We start from the raw sequence: 16,260 nt of genomic DNA, 5'->3' as shown, positions 1-16,260 counted from the left end.
TCCTTTTATAGCCTACTAGGCTACTCATTATTATCGAATTATCTAGTTGATATATGAATAAAACAATAAGCCGTTTTAATGGCTATGGGCTACTAGTTGTAGCTATACACGAGTTGATCGCTCTGCTCTTACGCACGGTTGAGGCGGCAGCTCAAATACACTTCGCACATATCCTCTGCACCTTGGCAGTGCAACTGCCACAGACAGCTATGGTGCACTTCATGCATTGGTAGACAGTTCTGTTCTTGCTGCAGCTTGTCTTCACCATGCAGGTTTTTTTTTTTGGGGGGGGGGGTATTCTTCTGTGGACACTGCGAGGGGCGCCGCCGGTGGCTGTTTGGACGCCAGAGCGCGCAGCTCTTCAGCCAACTGGAGGATGTCGCGTCTGGGGAGGCTCTGTGTCTCTCCACCAGTGCCCAGCGAGTCCAAGCTCGCCCAATGAATAATACTTATTTATAATAGCCTACATAGCGCAAAACTGTGCATATAATAGGCTGTAGCCAGCGCGAAACTGCGCATTCCCTATAGCCGTTCATTGAACGGCTGGCGGCCGGTATAAATAAATAAAAACATACACGATATTTCTTATTTGAATGATCTTGAATATATATATATCAACAAAATATTGTGTATATTGTGCATGTGAACGCACTCACTGTCAAACCTGCCGCTATCTATGCACAAGATAGTTAATGTCCGGATATGATTGGCAATGAGTGATCTTTACTCATGGCGACTATGTCAATTTTGTATGGATCCACAAGTCGATCAAGCTTATTTTTTCTTTGTATCGTACTGAAGCCATATAGCCTACTGCGCTCAGACTTGGCTACATTAGCTGGTGCCCCGTCTTCAAATTTACTTCCGGGGTTTTACGCATCAAAAAAGTGAAAACGCATCAAAGAAAGTGACAACGCATTAATAAAAGTGACAACGCATCAAAAAGGTGACAACTCAACACAAATCGGCCACAACACAAATCGGCCACAACACAACACAAACTGGACACAACATGGTAAATGGTAAATGGACTACACTTATATAGCGCTTTTCCACCTTAGCGGCACTCAAAGCGCTTTACAATGGCCTCTCATTCACCCATTCACACACCATTGGTGGTAGCTGCCATGCAAGGTGCTAACCTGCTCATTGGGAGCAATTTGGGGTTAGGTGTCCTGCTCAAGGACACTTCGACATGTGGACAGTTGGAGCTGGGATTCGAACCATTGACCCTTCGATCACTGAACGACCCGCTCTACCAACTGAGCTACAGCCGCCCCACAACACAACACAAATCGGCCACAACACAACACAAACCGGCCACAACACAACACAAACCGGCCACAACACAATGGAAGTGAGCCACAACACAACGGAAGTGTGGGGGCAGACTCTCGCCATCACGCCACTATCCACGCCACAAACCCCACAACTCGGCCTCAGAGTGGGCTAGAGACACACAGTCTTCCCCGGTGGGTGCAGGAGGGTGGCCCAGAGAGAGCTACACTGTTCCTGCCTGGCTCTGACACGAGGGGGCGGAGTGTGGCCAGCCCGCCACTATCCACACCACGACCCCACAATTCGGCCTCAGAGTGGGCTAGAGACACATGGCCTTCACTAGTGGGTGCAGAGGGTGGCCCAGAGAGGGCTACACTGTCCGCGACTGACTCTAACCTGAAGGGGCGGAGTCTGGCCAGGACGCCACTATCCACACCACGACCCCACAACTCGGCCTCAGAGTGGGCTCTTCGCAGGTGGGTGCAGGAGGGTGGCCCAGAGAGAGCTACACTGTTCCTGACTGGCTCTGACCCGAGGGGACGGAGTCTGGCCAGCACGCCACGAACCCCACAACTCGGCCCCTGAGTGGGCTAGAGACACACAGCCTTCACTAGTGGGTGCAGAGGGTGGCCCAGAGAGGTTAGAGAGAAACTGTTAAAACTAAGATGCTTGGATAAGAAATAATTTTTCGAAACGATATTTTTGACAGAATCGTGATTTGGTGGTAGGTACTTAACAATGCTAATGCAGGGACATCAATACAGCGGGGAGAGCGGTGAACGCTCATTAAAAATCCACATGAACGTGTAATAATAATAATACCCTGATGTTTGATGCCGGGTGTATATACTGGGCGTTGTGGAGAAATAAAAATACCACAGAAATTACCACAGAAAACTAACCACAGGTTCGAGGTCTGGGTAACTGAGCGCCTTTTCGCCTCAGCGTAACGACGTAACCCACGCATTCCCGTCACCTGACTCGAGTAGCATGCTGCATTTTCTCGCCTGCTATATCGTTTTCGTGGAGTAGTAGGTACTAAGTAGCATGCTAGCATGCTCGGATACGGCCAGTCTATCTAAGCCTGTTGCTGCCCCCCTGTGGCCGAAAACGGTAAATGCTCTTGTGGTAGCAACATAGAACTGCAGGTTCTGGGACCACTGCCTCTTGTGGTAGCAACATAGAACTGCAGGTCAACAATGGGACAAACGGAAAAAGGGACATTTACTGGACATTTGCTATTCTAGCTGCGCGGCTGGCCAGCCACACACAAAACAATGTTTTACCGGTTATCCCCTCAGACTCTAGGATCTCATTTCCCACACTGTCAGTGAGGACGTAGTCCTCCTCATTTATTTTACTGGAACCCTTGCCTCTTCTTCGACAAATCGCACAACTACTACACTTCTGGAAATTATTTTTCCGTTGAGTATTTCAGACATGAATGCAATAAACAATATCAAACTGTGTGTGGGTGTCTGGGGTGGCACGAAAGGGTGGTCTTACCGCCTGGTCTCTTACAGCCTGGTTTCTTGACCTACAGCCTGGTCTCTGGTCACTTACAGCCTGGTCTCTTACAGCTTGATTTCTTGTCCTACAGCCTGGTCTCTTACAGCCTGGTCTCTTACCGCCTGGTCTCTTACAGCCTGGTTTCTTGACCTACAGCCTGGTCTCTGGTCACTTACAGCCTGGTCTCTTACAGCCTGATTTCTTGTCCTACAGCCTGGTCTCTTACAGCCTGGTCTCTTACAGCCTGGTCTCTGGTCACTTACAGCCTGGTCTCTTACAGCCTGATTTATTGTCCTACAGCCTGGTCTCTTACAGCCTGGTCTCTTACAGCCTGGTCTCTTACTGCCTGGATGGATAGTGGGCGGCAGGGTTAGAGATCAGAAGAGAGAAATAGCCTGTCTATTGATAACAACTCAATTTGACTTATTCTATTCATTTAATATGCAAGCCTGCAACAATAGTATCACGTGAACATACCAGTTTAACTTTAACCAGTTTAAGTCCAAATGCATCAAAGGAGAGAGAGGGAGGGGAAGAGAGAAAGAGAGAGAATAAGCGAAAGAGAAATAGAATAAGCCAAGCAAAGTTATAAGAGGGTGATGTGATAACTTACCTTAAGATGAACTTAATGCAAACAGGCATGATGATTGGTCCATCAGTGGATAACGACGAGGCCTCAAACCGGCAAAGTCATTAACGAGTTCATCGGGGTCCAGTGATTTGACAACAGTAGGTTCCACAACCATTAACATGAGATGGGTTAGTCTGTCATCACCCATAGTGGTCCTCAGGCAAGTTTTAACTCTCTTTAAAACTGATAAAAATCTCTCGTTTGATGCAGTTGAAACTGATATTGTTGCGGCAATCTGAAATAATTAAATCACCTCTGAGAATGCAACGGACATGGTGTTCAGTTTTGTGATAGCTTACATGATTCTCCTCCACGTCCTTCATCTCAAGTTCAAGGAAAGCTTTTGCCGTTTGACACTGGGAATTGAGAAGGGTGGTGTCAATGAGTTTATCATACAGTTGCACAAACTGTTCCATTCTGATCACATCCATGAAATGGGCGAACGAACAATCAAATGCCTGGATAGCATTAAGTAGCTCATCATTGTCTGTAAATCGTCGATTAAATTCAGAGATGAAGCGGTGTTTCAAAGAACAATCTTTATTCCTGGTCATCTCCTCTTTGTCTCTGGCCACTAGATGATCCAACTATAAACCCTGCCAAAGATTTGGACACACTCCGTGCTCTCGCTGGTCGTGGCTCTGTTCACTGTAGCCTGGTACTCTCTATCTGACCTCATCTGTTCCAGCTGGCCTTTAGTACTCCGTATGAGATTGGAAGCCATTGTGATTGCAGTGTATTTTGTCTGAAGCTGTTCAGACAGTTCATAGGTGAGACTCAAGATTTTCTCTAGGACATGAGGACTCACAACAAACGAGACCGTCAGCATATTCGACCGAAGCCCACCTGCTTCCTTGGATCCCTCTGCATGAGCGTCAATTGTGGCATCTAACACAGCTTGTATAGCCTCGTAGCGCAACTTTATCTTCTGTAGAGCCCTTTGCCAATACAGCCACTGGGCGGGACATGTGCGCTCCAAGTGTTGTACTTTGTTGTATCCTAACTTAGTTTGAGCCTCAAAGAAAAGTGTTTGAACAACACAAAAACTGCTATTTCAGGGATTTCAGTTATTGAGTTCACAAGCACAAGATTCCATCTATGTGCATGACAGTGGATATAAGCAGCAAGAGGCACTTTTTCACATATTAAAGCCTGCACTCCACGTGCATTGCCCCACATAACACTTGCTCCATCATAGCATTGCGCAACACACAACTGAATATCTAAACTTGATGTTTCCTTTATTATTTGCTGGGCCAGGGATTCAGCTGGCAGGTCCTCCATGTGGAATGTACCTACAATACGGCTCTTTCCTTTATCATCCCGTCATGTACATAACGGATCAAGATTGCCAACTGCTCCTTCTTAGACAGGTCTTTAGTTTAATCAACTAAAACGGAAAAGAAACATGCTTCTTTTACTTCACTTAGTATTATTTTCCTCATCTGTTCTCCAAAAACTTTAACCATATCATTCTGAGCCTCTGCGGAAAAATAGTGCCCATAACTGCGATCCTGTTTGCTTTTCACATGCTTGTCATCTGTTGCAAGAACATCCAAAAGTTCAAGGAAATTTCCTTTATTTTCAGAATCATCTTGCTCGCTGTGGCCACGGAAAAGGGAAGCCCGGTCGCCCCAGAAAGGATGTGATTTTAAACAAGGACTTGACATGCGCCCGGTTTTCTCATACTTCATTCGACCTGTTAGCGTCACTCCAACTTGCGATAGATTCTTTTTATCGCTATTGCTATTTTAACGCTATTGCTGCATCTGTGTCTACTGCTCCCTTGATGATCCCAAATATTTTTCTTCATGTTCTTCCAGCATGTGTATCCAGTGTCTATGAACACACGCTTCCCATGCCTGTTGAAGTTGATGACCCTCCAAAATGACGGCATGAAAATAATAAACTGCATCTTGTTGCATTGAATACTCAACCCAGTCATATTCTTCATACACACTGACATTAAAGCGTCTTCCATTCCTAGTGGGGAAGTGGGACAAACGAGGACGCCTGAGTTCATCCGTTTTACATCCATCATCTGTTTAATATCCAGCTTCGCCTCTGCTCCAGTAGGCCCAGTGGCTGGCACAGCTGCAGTGGCACCCTGGCCTCCGTCATCGCTGTGCAAGTCTGATCCTGGACTTGATTCAGTCTGAGAAATTGGTGGGGACGACTGCTCCCTTGGTGAAGTCTCCATGCTTGCTTCCCTGCTAGCATTAGCATTGTCACCAGTGCTGGAGTGGCTCACAGTGGGCTTGTTAATTAACTCGATCCCGAGGCCACGTTGGCTACCTGGTCCTACTGCTGCTGGGGCAACATTATCGCCAGTCTTTTTTTTTACCAAAGAATGCATGCAGAGATGTCTGCTTCCTTTTCATTTTTACGTTTTAGTATTTTAGTAAGTAAACAACTGCTGCAACACGTGCCAATTAACAATAATGCATTGCACCTGCGCTGACCTACTCTGACCTCCATCAGGAGGGGTGGGAACACACCATTTTTCAAGATAGGGGGAATACAAGTGTTGGGAAACATATAATACCTTGTGAAATCAATCATTTTGTTCTGATTTGCATTTTTAGTTATTTTACATGCATTTAAAAACAGAATAATCAATGCAGATAGACACAGAAATGTAATACATTTAATAAAAAAAAATACATTTGAATTTCCCCCAGAAAGCCAAGATATGGCAGCTTCCATACCTTGCCACACCCAATTGACGCCCCTGATTTCCATAGTCGCTCCGCAGCTTCTAGTCGGCCGTCCGGCAGGTGGAAATAGCGGGAAAGAGGGGGGCAGGAGGGCACAAGGCCAATTTATGCTACTGTAGTTGCATGAGCAGCGTGACAAATGACTACTTCCGGAAAATGAATGTATTTTATTCTTTAAGTAGGCCCTATTTTTAAGATTAAGATGTAAGATAATTAACAAGCAATATCATTATATACATACAGTAGCCTAGCCTGTGCATTTACCATAAAGATTTGTGCCTCTCTTTCACTATTATTTAACTCTGTCGTGTGCATGCTCTAAAAAGAACAAATGTATCAATTTTTTGCCAGTAGGCCTACTGCATTTGTCTCTGCAAGGCCAATTAAGGCGGGGTCAGAGGGCAGGGCGACTAGGCCTACAAGAAGAAGTGAAAGTTTGCAACAGAAGTGCCATGCTGTTGTTGGAAAGGGAGTCAAGATTGTTACCCTACTGAGAAGTAATAGAAAGTATGTTAAAAAACATGGCTGTTCTGATGAAGACATATCCAATAATTTCCAGTTTGAATGTGGATTGACTAAACGATGCTCCAAAACAAACATTTGTCGCTTTTGCACCCAAAATGGCATAGGCAGAGCAGGATTCCCAACTGGAAGTCGAGGTTGCTAAAGCAATTAATGAGGTAAACCACAATACAGTTTAGCCTACATTTTTTTAGGATTGATAAATGCAGTGTAGGCCAACTGTGATATCTAATTATCAACTGTGATAATTCGGTAGAGCTTACAAATAGCTTGGTGGATAGGACTTGAAAAGACATTTCCATTCAACATTCAACACGGAAACAGTTATGATTATCTTATTTTATAGTCTTTCTCATCTTTTTTCTGTTTTCTTTTTCTTTTCAATTTCAGACTGGACCAGCATATGGGAGGAAAATGATGACTGGCTACCTGGCCTCAAAAGGGATCCGAGTATCGGAGGGGTGCGTTGGTCATGTCCTTAGACATGCTAACCAGCCATACCATGCAGACCGCTATCATGTAGGTGTTCTAAAGGCTTATAGATGTTCTTTGTCATAGATTACTGTGACAATACTACCCTAAGAACAGTAGCCTAATTGTTTTTCCTTATTAATTCCTCAGAGATCACAAAACTTAAATCCTGTGCCATACAGTGCAGAGTACATGGGTCACAAATTGCACATCGACCAAAACGAGAAACTGGTGATGTTTGGGGTGACCCATGTCCTTGCTGTATGGATTCTCCAGAAAAATTGTGAGCCACTCCACCATGCCGGTTAAAAAGAATCTCATCATATATCAAGAGGTTTACAGTTAACTCTGTGTTCCATTGTAATAAGGTAGAAAGGGAACAGCAGATATTGTTTTACTAATCAACTAGCCTAATGTTACCCATTTATGAAGTAAAATGAAATGCATTGGCTGATTAGCTGTAGCTTTATCATCCCATCATTCTAAATTGATACTTTTAAACTGCTGACATAAATATGAATGCATTGTGTTTATTAATGTGGCGATGTTTGCTGTTTTGCAGAAGTGCTGTTCTAGAATATAGAATGTGGGCCAAATCTTGGTAGACCACAGAAAAGAGTTTTACTTGACTCTTTATATGCAGGAGAAATTGGCAGGCTACAGGAATAACACCGAAAGGCAGCCAAACATGCAAACGCAGTCAACAGAGTTGGTTCATTGTCTCTTTCCCTTAATCACTTGAATGTTAGTTAATGATACTGTTGTTTCTGTCATAGCACTATGTTGCTCATAGCTCTGGTGCAGAGCGGTGAACTATTAGCCTAGGCTTGCTCGGCCAGTTCACCACTCTGTCACGGAGCTAGCCTTGGTACAAGACTGTCATACATGACAGTCTTGGAGAGAACGCCAAATGGTGAAATGGAGTTCCGTCTCCGGCAGTCGTATGTCTCCATAAACGTTCAGAGTAAAAATATAAAGTCTAATAGCCACGGATGTTACACACCAATATGGCTGCTCAGAAGTGCCTTATATTCCGTATTGCTCAATAAAAATGACTTGATCTGAGCGGTGTCTGATTTTCTGACTTCCTAGTGCAATACAGTCTGTCAACTGTGGTACAGATACAGTGGCTATAGTGGCGCTGTTGCGCAGTTGAAATTGTGATCTGCTATTGAAATTAAAATTAAACATTTGTCATTTTTGTTTACTCTTTCGAAATGACAGAATCACACAGTAGAAAGGATGTGGCCAAAGGTCAACAACAGGGTAAACTATCCACTGAAAGCAGCTCTCATCCACCTTGTTGACTGGGAGGAACTTAACCTTGAAGACAACACGGTGCGCGTGCCCACACATACCTGTCAGGTAGCTCAAATTGGACTTGACCGGCTGGTGCAGTCCCGGAATGCACACAGGATCCAAGGTTTGCATACTAGTGTAGTAATCTAGATGGCTCCAGATTTCAGTTGTCTGAGTTTAAAAGGCTGGGGTCTAAATCATATTGTTGTCTTGACAAGAAAATAAATATTGCATGGGATTGTGTTGTGCTGTCTTCACATGAGAATTATTCTGGTAGAGCTTGCATTACATTAAACTGATACATTTTATGTTAAATGATTTGCACTTAAAAGCGCTTTACAATGGCCTCTCATTAACTCATTCACACTCACCCATGGTGGCAGCTGCCATGCAAGGTGCCAGCCTGCTCATAGAAACTCGTTAACTTTTCCAACTGCTGTTTGACCCCACGTTTGGTAATTATATTGACATTTGTCGTGCCTCTTTATCAAAACATTTGTTATTAAAAACACAATGTTGGGAGATCTGATTTTGTCCATATTACCCAGCCCAAGATTACGTACTGCTTGAGGTGCATTGATATGCATGATGATAATACGCACTGTAACTTTACACAAACCATGGACCTTGATTTGTTTTGATTTGCTTATTGTATTTAGGCAAGGGAATCCCCAATCAGCTGGCTCTGGGAGGATGCCCAAAGAAACTGCCTGCAGATATTTTGCCGGAGGCTGCAGCCTACTATGACCGGGAAGTGGGATCCTCTTTGACACAAGTGTCGCTGTTTGGTAGAAACCCATTTACCACAGTGGAGCAACAGGCTGCACCTGAACAAGAATTTGCACAGCACTACCCGAACATTTCTGAACTCTTTGACAGCACTGTTAACAATGAACCAAGGCATTTTCAAAACATAATTAAGGACGGGCAGTGGCTAGTTGCAAAACTAGAATGGAGAAGTAAGACGCCTCCTTCCCTCCACTAGTCTGGGGGTCCACCTCGGGCAAGTGGTAGTACCCCCTAGCCCCCCTACCTGGGGTTACAGGCAAAAACCCTGATGACAAAACAACCTAAAGGAAGAGAGACCCAGCCCGGAGGAAGCCCGGGGCCCTCGTCTGGAGCCAGGCCCAGACGGAGGGCCCGCCTGCGATACCAATTACACCTGGTGGGGCTAACCTCCACGCACAGCACCGGCACCGGAACCAAACTCCTGGATAGGGGTTGGACCCTGTTCTTCTCCGGAGTTGCTCACGGTATGAGGCGTAAGGCAGGTGTGGCTATACTAGCTAGCCCCCAGCTGAGCGCCTCTGTGCTGGAGTTCACCCCAGTGGATGAGAGGGTCGCCTCCCTGTGCCTTAGGACTGTGGGGGGGGGGACTCTGACTGTGGTTTGTGCTTATGCACCGAACAGCAGTTCAGAGTACTCGGCCTTCCTGCAGACCCTGAGTGGAGTCCTTTTGGGGGCTCCTGCAGGGGACTCCACTGTCCTACTGGGGGACTTCAATGCACACGTAGGCAATGATGGAGAAACTTGGAGGGGCGTGATTGGGAGGCATGGCCACCACGATCTGAACCCGAGTGGTGTTTTGTTGTTGGACTTCTGTGCTAGTCACGGTTTGTCCATAACAAACACCATGTTCGAACACAAGGATGCCCACAAGTACACCTGGCATCAGAACACCTTAGGCCGAAGGTCGATGATCGATTTCGTTATCGTATCATCTGATCTGAGGCCATGCGTTTTGGACACTCGGGTAAAGAGAGGGGCAGAGCTGTCCACTGATCACCATCTGGTGGTGAGCTGGTTTCGATGGCGGGGGAAACTTCTGGACAGACCTGGAAAACCCAAGCATGTAGTGAGGGTGAACTGGGAACGTCTGGAGGAAGAGCCTGTCCGGAGAGATTTCCATTGCCACCTCCGGCGGAGCTTCTCAGGCATCCCTGTGGAGGTTGGGGACATCGAGCATGAGTGGTCGGTGTTCAAAGCCTCCATTGCTGAAGCTGCGGCTGGGAGCTGTGGCCTGAGGGCCATAGGTACCTCAAGGGGCGGTAACCCTCGGACACCGTGGTGGACAGCGGTGGTCAGGGAAGCCGTCCGACTGAAGAAGGAGGCCTTCCGGGATATGTTAGCTCGGGAGACCCCAGAAGCAGTTGCAGGTTATCGACTGGCCCGGAGGGCTGTGGCTTCGGCCGTGACCAAGGCAAAGCAGCGGGTGTGGGAGGAGTTCGGAGAAACCATGGAGAAGGACTTTCGGTCGGCACCAAAGTGTTTCTGGAAGACCATCAGACACCTCAGGAAGGGAAAGCGGGGGACCATCCAAGCTGTATACAGCAAGGAGGGGACACTGCTGACCTCAAGTGAGGAGGTTGTTGAGCGTTGGAAGGAGCACTTTGAGGAACTCCTGAACCCGACTAATCCACCCTCTACGATCGAGGCAGAGCCGGAAGATGATGGGGGGTCGTCAATTTCCTTGGAGGAGGTCACTGAGGTAGTCAAACAACTCCACAGTGGCAGAGCCCCAGGGACTGATGAGATCCGTCCAGAAATGCTGAAGGCGCTGGGTGTAGAGGGGCTGTCTTGGTTGACACGCCTCTGTAACATTGCATGGAAGTCTGGGTCAGTGCCGAAGGAGTGGCAGACTGGGGTGGTGGTCCCAATATTCAAAAAAGGGGACCAGAGGGTGTGTGCGAACTATAGAGGCATCACATTACTCAGCCTCCCAGGGAAAGTTTACTCCAAGGTGCTGGAAAGGAGGGTCCGGCCGATAGTCGAACCTCAGATCGAAGAGGAACAATGCGGATTTCGTCCTGGTCGTGGAAGTAAGTAAGTAAGTAAGTAAGCTTTATTTATATAGCGCTCTTCACAGCACGGATGCACAGAGTGCTTTACAGTAATAAATTAAAATGGCAATACAACACGAGACAAGATTAAAACGACACAGAACAGATAAAACAACAACATTGCGAGCAGTAAGGCGTTATAGATGGCCGAAGGCCTGCCTGAACATGTGTGTCTTAAGAAGTTTTTTGAACATGAGTTCAGTGGATGGCTCTGTCAGGGCCTCGGGAAGAGCGTTCCAGAGTCTTGGCGCCACCGCCTCAAATGCTCTGTCACCCTGAGTTTTTAGTCTGGTCCGGGGCACCGCCAGGAGACCCTGGTCGGATGACCTCAGAGACCGACTCAGAGAGTGAGGGTGTAAAAGTTCTGAGATGTAGGCCGGGGTCCATCCGTGGAGAGCTCGGTGGGTAAACACCAGGACTTTGAACTCGATCCGGAGGTGAACTGGGAGCCAGTGCAGGGAGGCCAGGATGGGGGTGATGTTGCATGTCTTCTTTGACCTGGTGAGTAGTCTTGCAGCAGCGTTTTGGACTAGCTGAAGTTGTCCCACAGAGGATTTGTTGAGGCAGGTAAACAGTGAATTACAGTAGTCAAGTCGTGATGAAATAAATGCATGGACAGACATTTCTAATTCAGCATGTGATACAATGGACCGGAGTTTGGCAATATTTCTGAGGTGGAAAAAACAGGAACGCGTTAGGGATTTGACATGTTTGTCCAAGTGCATAGCCTGATCAAAGAAGACACCCAGGTTTCTAACAGAGGGCCTCACATTTCCCTTGAGGGACCCCATGTGGTTTACCACTGTAGCGGCAGTCTTATCATTTGCAACGATCAGCACTTCAGTCTTGGAGGCGTTCAATTGCAGGAAATTATCCGCCATCCATTGGTTAATGGCCGACAGACAGTCATGAAGGATGCTGAGTCCCTCGACTTTCCCGGGTTTAAAAGAGAACTGGAGTTGGATGTCGTCAGCATATAGATGATATTTGACACCCTTGAATGTGCTGATGAGAAGACCGAGGGGGAGCATATATAGGGCAAACAGAGTTGGTGCCAGCACGGATCCCTGTGGCACACCACACGACAAGGGATGGGGGCACGATTTAAAGGGACCAACAGCCACAGAGAAACTTCTCTCTCTGAGGTAGGAGGCAAACCAACTAAGAGCACTCCCTGTGATGCCCACCCACTCCCTGAGCCTATCCAGCAGGATGCCGTGGTCCACCGTGTCGAACGCTGCGCTGAGGTCTAGCAGGACCAGGACGGAGCATTCGCCGGCGTCAGACGACATCATGATGTCATTGGAGACCCTGAGGAGGGTAGTTTCCGTGGAATGTTGCTTGCGGAACCCGGATTGAAATTTGTCTGAGATGTTATGGTTGGTTAGATAGGTGGTGAGTTGGTTTGCCACCACTTTCTCCAGCACCTTCGAGACAAAGGACAGCTTAGAGATGGGCCTCTAGTTGCTTGGCAGGGAGGGGTCCAGATTGGGCTTCTTGAGCAGCGGCTGAACAACCGCCTGCTTAAAAAGGGCTGGAACCGTACCTGAGGTTAGGGACCTATTTATGATGGTGAGAAGACTTGGGCCCACAGAGGTCATAACTTCCTTCAGCATCGACGTTGGTAAAATGTCTAGGGGGCTTGAGGAAGGTTTCATGGAGCACACCAAGCCTGTTAGGTCCTTTAGGGAGATACTAGAGAAGCTGCTCAGAGCTGAATCCCTGACTTGACAGAGAGGGATGGAGGAGGGGGAGGAGGGAGGGGCGATGTTAGCCCTTACATCAGCAACTTTGTTTATAAAAAACTGGAGAAAAAGATTGCAGTCTTCATTAGAAAGGATAGGTGCAGATGGGAGAGGGGGGCTAACAATACTATTTATAGTACTAAACAACACTCTAGGGTTGTGCTTGGTGGAGGATATAAGTTTGGCAAAATATGCAGCTCTAGTAGTCTTAACCAGTTCGTTAAAATCGACTAAAAGCTCTTTGAGATAGAGACGATGCACTTGGAGGTTGGTAGCTTTCCACAGCCTCTCTGTTTTGCGGCATTTGCGGCGGAGATCACGAATCTCATCATTCAGCCACGGGGATGAGTTGACAGGGCAAACTTTGCGAGTCACAATGGGTGCTACGTCATCTAAAACAGCCGTGCAGCGCGAGTTAAAAGCATGAAGCAGGCGGTCTACGTCATCGTCAGGCGACGTTAAAATATCACAGTCAAAGCTGGCAGTGAAATTATCTACAGCTAAGCAGTTCACAATGCGTGAGCTTTTCATGCGCTTCTCCGGCACAAAATCGTTGTCAAAAGACAGACTAAACAGTATACATTTGTGGTCAGTCACTAGCATCTCTTCAGCGCAAACGTCACTGACTTTAAGACCTAACGTAAACACAAGGTCCAAAGTATTGCCCTTGATGTGTGTAGGACCAGTAACATGTTGGCTAAAGTGAAACGACTCAGTAACATTGAGGAAGTTCACAGCAAATGTATCCGAGCTATTATTTATATGAATGTTGAAATCGCCGATCATAAGGATTCTGTCCAGGCGAATGATGGAGGCTAGGAAGTCACCGAATTCTGCTAAGAATGAACAATTTCTGCCTGGGGGGCGATATATTAAAACACAGTAGAAGGGATTCAGGCGTCCGATTTTATTCGTAAGAACTTCAAAGGATGAGTAAGATCCAGAGCTCACCGTCCGTGAGGAAAAACAGTCCCTGTAGACCATAGCGTCACCTATGGTTATGAAGGATGGGTCATGACCGAAAGAACGAGATCACGGATACAAGCGGCCAAAATGAGTTTTCTCCGGAGGGTGGCTGGGGTCTCCCTGAGAGATCGGGTGAGAAGTTCAGTCATCCGGGAGAGACTCGGAGTAGAGCCGCTGCTCCTTTGCGTCGAAAGGAGCCAGTTGAGGTGGTTCGGGCATCTAGTGAGGATGCCTCCTGGGCGCCTCCCTAGGGAGGTGTTCCAGGCGTGTCCGGCTGGGAGGAGGCCGCGGGGTAGACCCAGGACTAGGTGGCGGGACTACATCTCCGCACTGGCCTGTGAGCGGCTAAAGATTCCCCAGGCAGAGCTGGTTGATGCTGCTAGGGAAAGGGATGTCTAGGGCCCCCTGCTGGAGCTGCTGCCTCCGCGACCCGACCCCGGATAAGCGGATGAAGATGGATGGATGGATGGAATTAAGGACCTGATAGATACTGTAAGAACACGTATGTAACTGCTTCCTTCACGTATGTGGCTGTGTCAAGACTGTATGATGACAGCAGATTTCATGAAGAACCTTTACGCTTAGACAAAGCATACATCACAAATGTGTTCTGAGGATGTTGCTGTAACCTTTTTATTCTCTCTTTACTCTAACCATGATGCGGCCATCCTGGGGATGTGTGCTCTCCACTTTGTTTTATTATAAAAACAGATTGTGAGCAATAACAATCTATTTTAATAATAAACATTGTAGGAAAATGTACTGGAAAGGTTATTTCATCCTCAGCCCAATGCACTTTCTCATTTTCAACACTTAAGTCTTGGTGCGCAGCACACAGTTGTGAATTTAAAAAGTTGGATGTTAGAGGTAGGTGAACAGGAAGTGGTGTAAAAATCAAACAGCTGTGTTCCATTCTTTTCTTGAATATAATGCTGCATTCATGTACTCGTCAGACGGTCATGTTTCCTGAATTGTGAGGTCCTACTTCCTACTTCGGTGTGTCATGTGGTGTGGGTCATGTGCTTTTACGTCATAATGTGGGAACAACAATAACATCAGTGGACATCAACCAAAATTTTTTTTTCGCCCGTCATGTTTCCACATATAGGGGCCTGTGACGTCACAGGTCAGCAAGTCGAGTTAAATTTAGGGACACCACTTGCCGACTTGTTGTTCTGGCTTGAGGGGGTGTTCACGTGAATTTTCCAAGTGGGAAACTTATTTTTCCAGTTATCCCGACACCACATGAACGCAGCATAAGAGTGGAGTGTCCCCTCCCCACCCCTCCTCTCCCTTCCACTCTCCTCCCCACCCCTCCTCTCCCCGGCAGGGCCCAGGGACACTCTCTAACCTCTCCTCTACAAACTCTAGTTTACTGTTGGACAGGGGGACAAGGAAGCAAATCCAGTGAGAAGTGCTGACAAAAAACATGAAAACAGGACCGGTGACGAAGTCCACAGCGATGTGCGACCACGGACGCCCGGGAACAGGAAAGGGTTGCAGGAGTCCGGCCGGTGGCTGGTGGGACACCTTACCCCGGGCGCACACTGGGCAGGCAGGATTAATGGAGGAGTTTCTTTTAATGGATAATAATGTAATCTGCAGTTTATTTTCTAGCTGACTGCAGGACTGAGGGGGGCTGGTCCTCTTAAGTGGGTTGAAATACGGCACTTTGAAGATGGAAGCTTGGGGGACTTGGGGAATGTTTTTGAATGTGCAACAACTGTCCATGTATTTCCAACCATGGCTCAGTGTGCGAGGCACTGGACCTTCAGGTCAGAATTGAGTAATGGCGCAGACAATGTTCTGCCAGGGCGGAGCATGCCTCAGAGGGCAGGAAACCCTGGATGGCCTCTAGAGCATTGGTATCAATCAATGTAATCAATGTATTTTGCTACAGTATCTACCGTAGACTGTACTGTACCTCTGTCTTTCTTTCGCTACTGGTATAGCCTACAGCCTACTTTCAATTTCGCTAAAATAGCATTTATTAAAATGTAGCCTATTATATTGTGATGCTTTTATTTTCCTAATGTTTCAAAAGCAAGACATTTAGAGTGCTATTTCAGATAGCTAACCTAGTGGAGTAGGAGAGAATGTGTGTCGTTATTTAATAGGTTTTTCGCGAGCGAGGACCTAATGATATTCATTGAACAATCAAATCATCGCTAACAATGAAACAAATACATTTCCTCCCTGTCTTTCTGTGGAATTTGCTACCAGCAAACACTGAAAAAACAGGTCCTCAATTTATTTATATTAGGCTAGCCTATCCAACTGGA

The 16,260-nt window shown here is 46.8% G+C and overlaps 1 pseudogene across 1 annotated transcript; it reads left to right on the top strand.

Moving 5' to 3' along the window:
• Positions 1 to 1,351: 1,351 nt before the first annotated feature.
• LOC311315169 lies at positions 1,352 to 8,851 on the top strand (annotated as a pseudogene). Its single transcript has 7 exons — positions 1,352 to 1,357; positions 6,765 to 6,815; positions 7,048 to 7,176; positions 7,279 to 7,470; positions 7,691 to 7,837; positions 8,353 to 8,551; positions 8,811 to 8,851. The product of its transcript is annotated as an uncharacterized misc_RNA (transcript).
• Positions 8,852 to 16,260: the final 7,409 nt, after the last annotated feature.

This window comes from Borostomias antarcticus, assembly GCF_949987555.1.
Source record: "Borostomias antarcticus genome assembly, chromosome: 11".
Lineage (NCBI taxonomy): Eukaryota > Metazoa > Chordata > Actinopteri > Stomiiformes > Stomiidae > Borostomias > Borostomias antarcticus.
This window is presented reverse-complemented; position numbering and strand designations above follow the sequence as displayed.